Source organism: Macrotis lagotis, chromosome 1 (genome assembly GCF_037893015.1).
Source record: "Macrotis lagotis isolate mMagLag1 chromosome 1, bilby.v1.9.chrom.fasta, whole genome shotgun sequence".
NCBI classification, from domain to species: domain Eukaryota; kingdom Metazoa; phylum Chordata; class Mammalia; order Peramelemorphia; family Peramelidae; genus Macrotis; species Macrotis lagotis.
Window position 1 is genome coordinate 263,285,948 of NC_133658.1, and position 10,488 is coordinate 263,296,435.

Here is a 10,488-nt window from a genome sequence, read left to right on the forward strand (position 1 = left end):
TGGATAGGAAACCAACATAACTAGTTTCAAGTTCCACTTCTGACAAATATTGGCTTTGTGACCCTGGGCAAGTTGCTTAACCCTTCAGTGTTTTAGGCAACTTCCAATATTTTTAGGTTGCCAAGAAAACGACAACTCACACTGGTAAAAGACTTCTTATGCCAGGGAAATAACAAATCCAATCCCTATCCTTATCTTAAACTCCAAGTATTATACCAAGAGCCAAGGATTGAGAGATAAACAAAACAGACTCTGCCTTCAAGGAGCTCACCTTCTTAACAGAGGCCATAACATGTAAATAACTAGATATGTTCAGAATATATACAGAAGGGAAGATAGATGACTTGAGAGGGGAAGGCAGTACTGAGTAAGCAGACCTGGAAAGACCTCTTTTAAAAGGTGAACCCTCTGAAGTTGAGTCTTGAAAAAAAATCAGAGAAATCAAAAGATAGAGGTGAGGAGAAAGAGCTTTCCAAGCATGGGAGATAGCCAATGCAAAAACCCAGAAATGGGAGAGGGAATTAATGTGCAAGAAACAGCATGTTAGTCAGTATTACTCAGATGTAAAGTATATAGGGAGTATTGAAGAATTGGAATCATAGAAAGAGGAAAGATTGTGATACTTGAATGCCAATCAGAACCTTTTATACTGGATTATGGAGGTCAGAGAGCCATTAGAATTTACTGAGGGAAGGATGTATATATGTGTGTGTGTGTGTGTGTGTGTGAGAGAGAGAGAGAGAGAGAGAGAGAGAGAGAGACAGACAAGGTCAGACTTGCATTTTAGGAAAATCACTTCAGCTGAATGGAGGAGGGAATGCCTTTGTAAGAGAATTAGGAAGGCTATTGCAGTAGTCCAGACAAGAGTTGATGAGGGCCAGAATTTGGAGGGTGGCTTTAAGGGTAGAAGGAAGCAGATATATACCAAAGTTGTTCTGAGGTCAAATTAGTAAGATTTGACAACAGATTGGACCCGTGGGTTGAATGAGTGAAGACTTAGGAATGACAGACACTTCATTTGCCAACTTGGGTGACAAAGCAGATGGTAGTATCCTACATAGTTAGAAGGAATTTGGGGAGAGGATAAGATTATATTATGGACATGTTAACTTGAGATCCATATGCATTGTCCAGTTCAAGATATCTAAAGGACTAAGAGTAGAAAATCTTCCGCATAGAGATAACCAGTGGAAGCTGATGAAATCACCAAGTGAAATAGTACAGAGGGAAAAGAGGATCCAGAACAAAACCTTAGCCAGATATCCAGAGTTAGTAAGTATAACATGAAGAACCAAGAAAAGAGCCCAAGAAAGAATAGGTTTGTTCAGTTAGTAATCTCAAGAGTAAAAAAAAAATCAGATACTGCAGGGAGGCTAAGAAGGATTAAGATTGATAAAGGGCTGTTTGATTTGGCAATTGAAATAATTGGGAGATTGGGAGAGTGAATAATCTGTATTGCTTGATTGAGATCAGAAGCCAGCCTGTAGATTTAAAAGAGTGAATTGGAAGTTCCTAGTGTCAACAGTTTTCTGAAAAAGTTTAGCCCAGGAGGGGAAACCAAATGAGTTGGGGGGAAAGGAGGAATGGATAGGTTGATGGGCATTTTGGAAGGCAAAAAATATGATGAGTTAGAGTACCCTTGACTCCGTAGGAGTTCAAGGAGTTAGAGTCAAGGTTGAATGTAGGGGTGTTGGCCTTAGCAAGGAGAATAGCCACCTCTTCTGAGACTGAAAAGGAGTAAATGGAGAAGATAAACTTGAGGGAACTGAGATGAGTCAAAAAATAAGGCACTCTGGGTTCAAATCCGGTCTCAGACACTTAATAATTACCTAGCTGTGTGGCCTTGGGCAAGCCACTTAACCCCATTTGTCTTGCAAAAACCTAAAAACAAAATAAGGCACTCATATGAGAGGATAGAAGGCAAAGATGCCATGGAGACTTGAGAAAAGATTTGAAATAAATTTTGTGGAGAATAGGATAATCAGTTGATTTGAATGGTTTCCTTAAATAACATAAATTTGTGGTGAGTCCATAAAATTGTGATTTCCTCCAGCATCATTTGAATGAGAACAAAGGTGGTGAATGTTAGAAAAAAATCCCCTCCCCCCAAAAATGGGGATTGGCAAAGCATAACTGGTGACAGTGAAGGGAGTCAAAGGATTCAAAAATAATAAGGATAGTAATTTGTTCATGAAGGAGTCAAGCTAGAGAAGGGTGGCACATGGATGGGAACATTTGCGAATTGACAAGAATGAAGGAATAAACTAATATATAAGGTTACTACAACAATGTAAATAGAAACAACAACAAAAAACCAAAAGCTGTCTAATTTTAGTTAACCAAGCATTGCTTCTTAGAGAAAAGACACCCTTCTTTTGCAGAGGCCAGGAATGTAGAATGTTATGTAGTTTTGCTCAAATATTTTTCTTAATCTTTGTTATAAAACATGGTTCACTGGGTAGAGGAAAGGGAAAGTTGTATTTTGAAATGGAAGTTCAGAAAAATAAAAAACATAATTTTAAAAATTTATTTAGTATTTTTCTCCAGTTGCATAATTTTTAAAGCTTAGTTTCAAATTCTCTGCATTGCTTCTCCCCTACCTCCCCATTGAGAAGGCAAGCAATTAAATATGAATTACACATGTGTAGTCATGAAAAACATATTTCCATATTAATCAAATTGTGAAAAAATATTGACCAAAATATTTCTTCAAGAAAAATAAGAAAAGTTTTAAGAGTATGCTTAAATCTATTCAGATGTCATCATTTCTTTCAGGACTGATAAATTCAATCATAAGTCCTTCATAGTTTTCTTGAATCGTTATATTACTGAGAAGAGTTCAGTTGTTCACAGCTGATCATCTCAAATATTACTGTGTACACAGTTCATTTCTTTTTGCATTAGGTCATGTCTTTCAAGGTTTTGCTGAGAGCATCCTGCTCATCTTTTCTTTTAGCACAGTAGGATTCTGTCACAAACATTGATGGGCATTCTCCCAATTTCCAACTCTGCCACCAGAAAAGATCTGTTGGAACTATTTCTGTGTGTGTGTGTGTGTGTGTGTGTGTGTGTATGTATCCTTTTCCCCCTTCGTTTTTTTTTATCTCATGTTGGCACTGCTAGGTCAAAGGATATGCAGAGTTTATAGTCCTTTGGGTATAGTTCCAGATTGCTCAGAAGGAGGGGATAGAAAAAGGGAAGGCAGTAAGGTGTGGAGGGGGGAGGGGTGCCTGGAGGAGTGAGAAATCTTATTTCTACCAAGGACCAAAACAAAAATTTACCTGCTGTGTTTGTTCAAATATTTAATTAATTCTCCCACAAAAGCGCTTAGATTTATTGACTGTTGAGTCCCACCTGCGGTTGTCTTGACAGTGACCAGATCACATAATTACCAGGCCTTATACAGTTCTCAGGCAGGGCTCTAGGACCCCCTGCTCTAAAGAATGGTTGAATGAGTTTACAGCTCTATCAGTAGTATATTTCTCATTTTTTTACCTATCCCCTGCAACATTTTTCATTCTCTTTTTCTGATCTATGAACCAGTATAATAGGTTGTTCCAGTGAGTTAGATAATTTTTTCATATGTCTAGATAATTTTGATGTCTTTTGAAAACTCTTCCTATCTCTTGATCATTTATCAATTGGGGAATGACTCCAATTTTTAGAAATTGACTTGGTTCTGTATTTGAGAAATGAGGTCTTTATTAGAGAAAATTGCTTCAAATTTTTTCAGTTATGATATTCTCCCCCCCCATTTTATTCTTTCCTCCCTCCTTTCACCTTGTCTCTTCTCAAAAGTGTTTTACTTCTGACTACTGCCTCCTCCAGTGTACACTCTTTCTTCCTTTCTTTATTCCCATTCTCTTCTTGTAGATTAAAATAGATTCTATACTCAATTGAGTGTTTGTTATTATACATTCTTTGAACCAATTCTAATGAGAGTAAGGTTCCACATTCCCCATCTTCCTCTCCATTGTAGAAGCTTTTTCTTAATATTCCTCCCTCTTTTCCTTTCTCCCAATGCATTCTTCTTGTCCCTTTATTTTTTTTAGCTATTATCCCTTTATATTTAACTCACTCATGTGCCATCTGCCTTAACTGTCCTAATAAGAGAGGTTTTATGAATTATAAGTATCAGCTTCCCATGTAATGGGAACATGTAAATCTAAACAGCTTAACTTTATTAGGTCCCTTATGATTTCTCTTTTCTGTTTACCTTTTTATGCCTCTTGATTTTGTATTTGAAAGTAACATTTTTCCATTCAGCTCTGGTCTTTTCATCAAGAATGCATAAAATTCCCATAATTTGTTAAATGTTCTCTTTTCCCCCCTTGAAGGATTATACTTAATTTTGCTGGGTAGGTGATTCCTTTTTTTTTTTTTTTTTTTTAGGTTTTTGCTAGGCAAATGGGGTTAAGTGGCTTGCCCAAGGCCACACAACTAGGTAATTATTAAGTGTCTGAGGCCAGATTTGAACTCAGGTACTCCTGACTCCAAGGCTGGTGCTGTATCCACTGTGCCACCTAGCCACCCCTGGGTAGGTGATTCTTGGTTGTAATCCCTAGCTACTTTGCTCTCTGGAATATCATATTCCAAGTCCTCCAATCCTTTAATATACAGGCTGCTAAATCCTGTATTATTCTGACTGTAGCTCCACAATATTTGAATTGTTGATTTCTGGTTGTTTGTGTTATTCTTTCCTTGACCTGAGAGTTCTGGAATTTAATTATAGTATTCTTGGCAGTTTTCATTTTGGAATCTCTTTCATTTGGAATTTCATTTGGAATCTTCTTGGAGCCTTTCATTTTCTATTTTACCCCCTGGTTCTAGGAAGGAATTTTCTTTCCTAATTTCTTTTCAAGAAATGCTAAGTTTGTTTTTTTTTTTAATCATAGCTTTCAGGAAGTCCAGTAATTTTTTTTTAATTATATGTCCTGAATCTAATTTCTAGGTTATGTGTTTTTCCAGTGAGGTATTTCACATAATCTTATATTTTTTTCATTCCTTTGATTTCATTTTATTATTTCTTGATTTCTTATTAAGTCATTAGCTTTCATTTGCTCAATTCTAATTATTAAGGAATTGTTTTCTTCAGGGAACTTTTATGCCTCCCTTACCATTTGGCTAATTCTGCTTTTTTAAGGGTTTTTTTTTTCTTTCCATGAATTTTGTTCCTCTTTTTCCGTTTGACCAATTCCGCTTTTTTCCCTCCTCATTGTCTTTTTGTACCTCTTTTACCATTTGGCCTCGTCTGTTTTGTAAGGTGATATTTTCTAAAGTGTTTCTTGTATTTCCTTTTTAACAAACTGTTGGCTCTTTTTTTCCATGATTTTCTATCATCACTCTTCTCTTACCAATTTTCTTCTACTATTTTTTAAAATGCTTTTTGGACTCATTCATATTTTTCTTGTAGACTTTTGATGTTAGGGTTTAACGTTATTATCTCCTGATCTTTTGATCTTGCATGTCGCCATAGTAGCTTTCTCTGGTCAGAAATTTTTTCTGTTGTTTATTCATTTTTCCAGCCTATTTCTTGACTTTTAACAATTTGTTAAAGCTTGACTTCTACTTCCAGGATGGAGGATACACCGTCCCAAACTTCAGGGGTTTTGTGCAACTAAACAAATAATTTTCTAAGAAATTTTTAACTGCCTCAGTTTCTCTTTCACTGTAATGGTATATAGTATTTCATGACTACAAAACTCAAAGGGATATTGTAAAAAGTTAATGAAGTAATCTTGTTTTTGGATTTCTATGTGTGGTGGGGTGGAATTGTTTATAAAGTGACAATTTCAAAATGATGTGTTTCCAATAGTGTCTCTCGTCAGGATGGGAACAAAATGTATGCCGCTTTCAAAACCAATCAAATTAATTGCTTAGAATGTATATATTTTTTCTTTCTAAAATATTGATTTAATGTGTAAACTGATGGATGAATTAGAAAAATTGGATTAAAAAAAGATTTTTTTTTTTCCCTAGTGCCTTTAGTCTTGGATAGATTTTTCCTAATTTTAAGGCACAATGAATAGAGCACTGGCCCTGGAATCAGGAAGACCTGAGTTCAAATTCGTTCAAGCAAGTGACTTAACCTTAACTTACTGCCTTGCAAAAACAAAAAGAAAATGTTTACCCCCTAAAATCTGCTATTTTAAATTTTTTACTTTGTGGACCTGATGTAAAAATGTTTATATTATATATCTGTAAGGGTAGAAGGGTGTGTGTGTGTGTGTGTGTGTGTGTGTGTGTGTGTGTGTGTGTGAAATCACTTGGGAATCTACATTTGGGGCATAGAGAAACCAATCCAGCCGATTAGGCCACCTTTGACAACCTTGGGCATCTCTTCAGAGAAGGGAGCTCTTTTGTTCATGTAGAACAAGTTAGTACCAGAATAATTATTGTACATATTTTTGAGGAAATTAGACGAAGGGATGGTGAGGGAGAGGAAAGGTATTGATTGGGGACCTAGAAGATGCTTGTCCTTGTTCTGTGGGTCATCCTGGAGGGAAAGAAGAAAGCATGGGAATCTTTCTGCCTCAGAGAATTGCATGGTTTGCATTTGGCAAAGGGCTGGAGAATCTTTAAGACAATGAACTTCTGAAATTTAAATAGTGCATTTAAAGATTTAACGTAATTTAGTCACTTTCCCCAAAGCACAGTTATCTTTTTTAAAATATATTTTTATTTATTTTTCCAGTTAAATCCAAAGATAGTTTTCAACATTTATTCTCATGCAAACTTTTGAGATTCACAGTTTTTTCTGTCATCCTTCCTTCCCTTGCCCTTCCCCTTCCCTATGACAGCAATCTGATATAGGTTGTATATGTCTAATGATGTTTAACATGTTTCCATATTAGTTATGTTATGAAAGAAGAATTAGAACTAAAAGAAAAAACATAAGAAAAAAAACATAAAAAGTTTTTTTTAAATGAACATAGTATGCTTTGCTTTGCATTCAGAATCATTGTTTTTTTCCCTCTGGATATGGATGGCATTTTCCTTAACAGGTTTCTCAGGATTGCCCTTGATCACTGAACTGCTGAGAGGAGCTGTGTCCATCATAATTGATCATCTTGCAATGTTGCTGTTAATGTGTACAGTGTTCTCCTGGTTCTGCTCACTTCATTCAGCATCAGCTCATCTAAGTCTTTCCAGACTTTTCTGAAGTCAAGCAGTTCATTTTTTTCTTACAAAACTATAGTACTCCATAACATTGAAAGACAACTAGATGGCACAGTAGGCAGAGTGCTGACTCTGAAGTTAAGAGGACCTGAATTCAAATCCAGGACTATCTCCATTTGTCCTGATTCATATCTGGCCACTGGACCTAGATATCTCTGGAGGAAAAAGTGAGACTGATAACTTAGTACAGCACCTACTCACTCAAATCCAATTCACATGCTTGTCATGACATCATCTCCCTGATGTCATGGCATTCTTCGAAAATGAAGGACAAATACTATTTTTCTCCATAAATTTCATATACAATAACTTGTTCAGCCATTCCCCAATTGATGGGAATCCCCTCAATTTCCAATTCTTTGTCATTACAAAAAAAATGCTGCTATAAATGTTTTTGTACATATGGATCTTCCCCCCCCCCCCCTTCTTTTTTCTTATCTCTTTGGGATATAGACCAAGAAGTGATATTACTGGATCAAAGGGTATGCACAGTTTTATTGGTCTTTAGGCATAATTCCAAACTGGTCTCTGGATCAGTTTACAATTCCACGAACAGTGCATTAGGGTCCCAATTTTCCCACATCCTCTCTAACATTGACTATTTTCCTTTTTTGTCATTTTAGCCAATTTGTTAATTATGAGATGGTACCTCAGTTGTTTTAATTTTCATTTCTCTAATCAATAATGATTTGGAGCATTTTTTCATATGACTATAGTAGTTTATTCTTCTGAAAACTGCCTGTTCATATCCTTTGGTTATTTAGCAATTAGAGAATGACTTAATTTTCTTTTAAATTTGAGTCAGTTCTCTATGTATTTTATAAATGAGTCCTTTATCAGAAACACTAGCTGTGAAAATTGTTTCCCCATCTTTCTACAGTCCTTTTAATCTTGGTTACATTGTCTTTGTTGTTACAAAAACTTTTTAATTTAATATAGTCAAAATTATCCATTTTGCAATTTATTATGTTCTCTACCTCTTCTTTGGTCTAAACTTCTCCCCATTCCATAGATCTGACAGATAGACTATTTTTTGTTCTTCTAATTGATTTATGGCATCACCCTTTATGTCTCAGTCCTGTACCTCAACCTTATCTTGTTACAGGTTGTGAGATTTTGGTCTATTCCCAGTTTTTGCCATATTATTTTTTCAGTTTTCCCAACAGTTTTGTCTTTGTGTTTATTAAACAATAAGTTACCATAGTCATTAACCACTTTTGTACCTCATCTATTCCACTAATCTACTTTCTTTCTTAGCCAGTTGCAGATAGTTTTGATGAGTGCTACTTTATAATATAGTTTTAGATCCATTATAGCTAAGCCACCTTCCTTTGTATTTTTTTCTATTACAAAGCACAATTAATCTCCTCTGCTCTATTTATTTATCTATCTATCTATTCTTTATATTTCAACTTGGACTAAATCATTTTGAGACATTTGCTAGAGCACAACTTTTTTCAAAGACCTAAAACTTGCATATCTACTGTTTTAACACTATCTGCAGGTTCAAGAAGTTAAAGGATTTCCTTTTCTCTTCTTTGCTCACCAGAAGCAGGTTGCTCTAATAGAAAGAATGTTGAACTTGGGTCAAAAGACCTGAGTTTGGATCTTAGCAGTGACACCTGCTACATAGTTCCAAGTCTCAATTTCCTTATCTGTAAAATGGGAGACAGTAAACACTTAAGTTCGTTGTATGTGCTACGTCCTGTGTTAAACAAAAAGCAATGAAATACAACCCGTAAAGCTCCCAATTTAATGGGACAGACAACAAGCAAACAACTATGGACAAACAGACTATATGCAGAATAAAAAAGACATAATGAAAAGAAGTAAAGTACTAGAAATGAGGGTTTAGGAAAGGCTTACTGTATAAGATGGACTTTTTGATGGGAGTTGAAGGAAAATAGAGAAGTCTGGAGATGGAGATGAAGAAGGAATATTCCTAGCATGGAGGACAGCTGAGAGATGGAGTATCTTGGTTATAGACAGATGCCATTGGTCTAGCAGAGAGTAAGATATACTAAGAAAATTGGAAAGGAGGAAGGGACTAGGTTGTGAAGGGCTTTGAAAGCCAAACAGAGGATTTTGTACTTGATCCTGGAAATTATAGTAGATGGTTAGACCTGTGCTTTAGGAAAATCACTTTGGTGTCTGAATGAAGTATGGTTTGGGGTGGGGAGAGACTTCAGACAGGCAGAGCTTTCTAGTGCCAATAGTCTAGGCATGAGGTGATGAGAGACCAGCTCTAAAGTTGTGGCCATGGGGATAAAGAAGAATGATACAAGTGGCACTACAGTCTGCCTCATTTCTCAGAAGAATCATTGTTAAAAAGTGTTATTTAAATGTCAGAGTTATGATTTATATTTGAGAAATGATTCCTAATCTTCCTTTTTTTTGGAGAAGCATTAGACCATAATAGACAGAAAATTCACCTTCTACCTGTGTTAAAATCCATTCTCCAATATGTTTTGTGATTTATGAGCTAACTTTTCAGTATCCTTTGGCAGAATGATAAGATTAGTTGTAGAAAAGATATAGATCTACTGTGGTAAGAAAGAGTTATCACATGGAGCTCCTACACCCATAAAACCAAAGGTCTTACCTCCAAAAGAAAATATTTTCCTTTAAAGTAATTAAAAGAGGTGTTCTTCTTTTGCCCCATCTACCCTCACCACTCCCATTTTCCCAAACCTTCAAAAAAAAAAAAGAATCCCAGACTTTGAGGTTACATGACCTTTTATTTTCTGTCTAGTTCACATACATCCTTATACTGTGACTGTGGATGTATCATTGAGGAGGTGGGTAAGGGAGAGGTCTTGCATTTATTAATGTGCTAAACACTGAGTTAAGTGCTTTATACAGTTCATTTGATACCCTGAGTTTAAGTGCTATTATTCCCATTTACAAAGTTAAGTGACTTGCCAAGGGAGTGTCTGTGAATTTGAATTTGTGAAGTGAATTTGAACTAGGGTCTTCCTGACTCTAGACCTATCTGCCTTGAGTCTCTCCTAGCTTCAGTTTAACTAATCTGTAAAAAGGAGATACTTTCTCTACCTGTCACATGGATTTGCTTTGAGGAATAATTGAAATAATGGGATTGACAATTTTATATACTGAGAATTTCAGGATTAGAAGGGATGTAGGTAGATATCTAGTCTAACTCATACCTGGAAAAGAATTCCTTTTATACTAAACAAATAGTCATCCAGCTTTTGATTGAAGCCATCTAAAAAGGGGAGAAATATCTATAGCTGTTTCATGCATAAGAACATCATTAGGATCATATAAAGAACATAATTCATATAATTA

The 10,488-nt window shown here is 35.7% G+C and overlaps 1 protein-coding gene across 3 annotated transcripts in view; it reads left to right on the forward strand.

The window, feature by feature from the left end:
* The window catches only part of VAPB (VAMP associated protein B and C), a 182,922-nt gene that overhangs the window by 15,411 nt on the left and 157,023 nt on the right, over positions 1-10,488 (forward strand). The gene's annotated exons all lie outside the window — the stretch shown is intronic.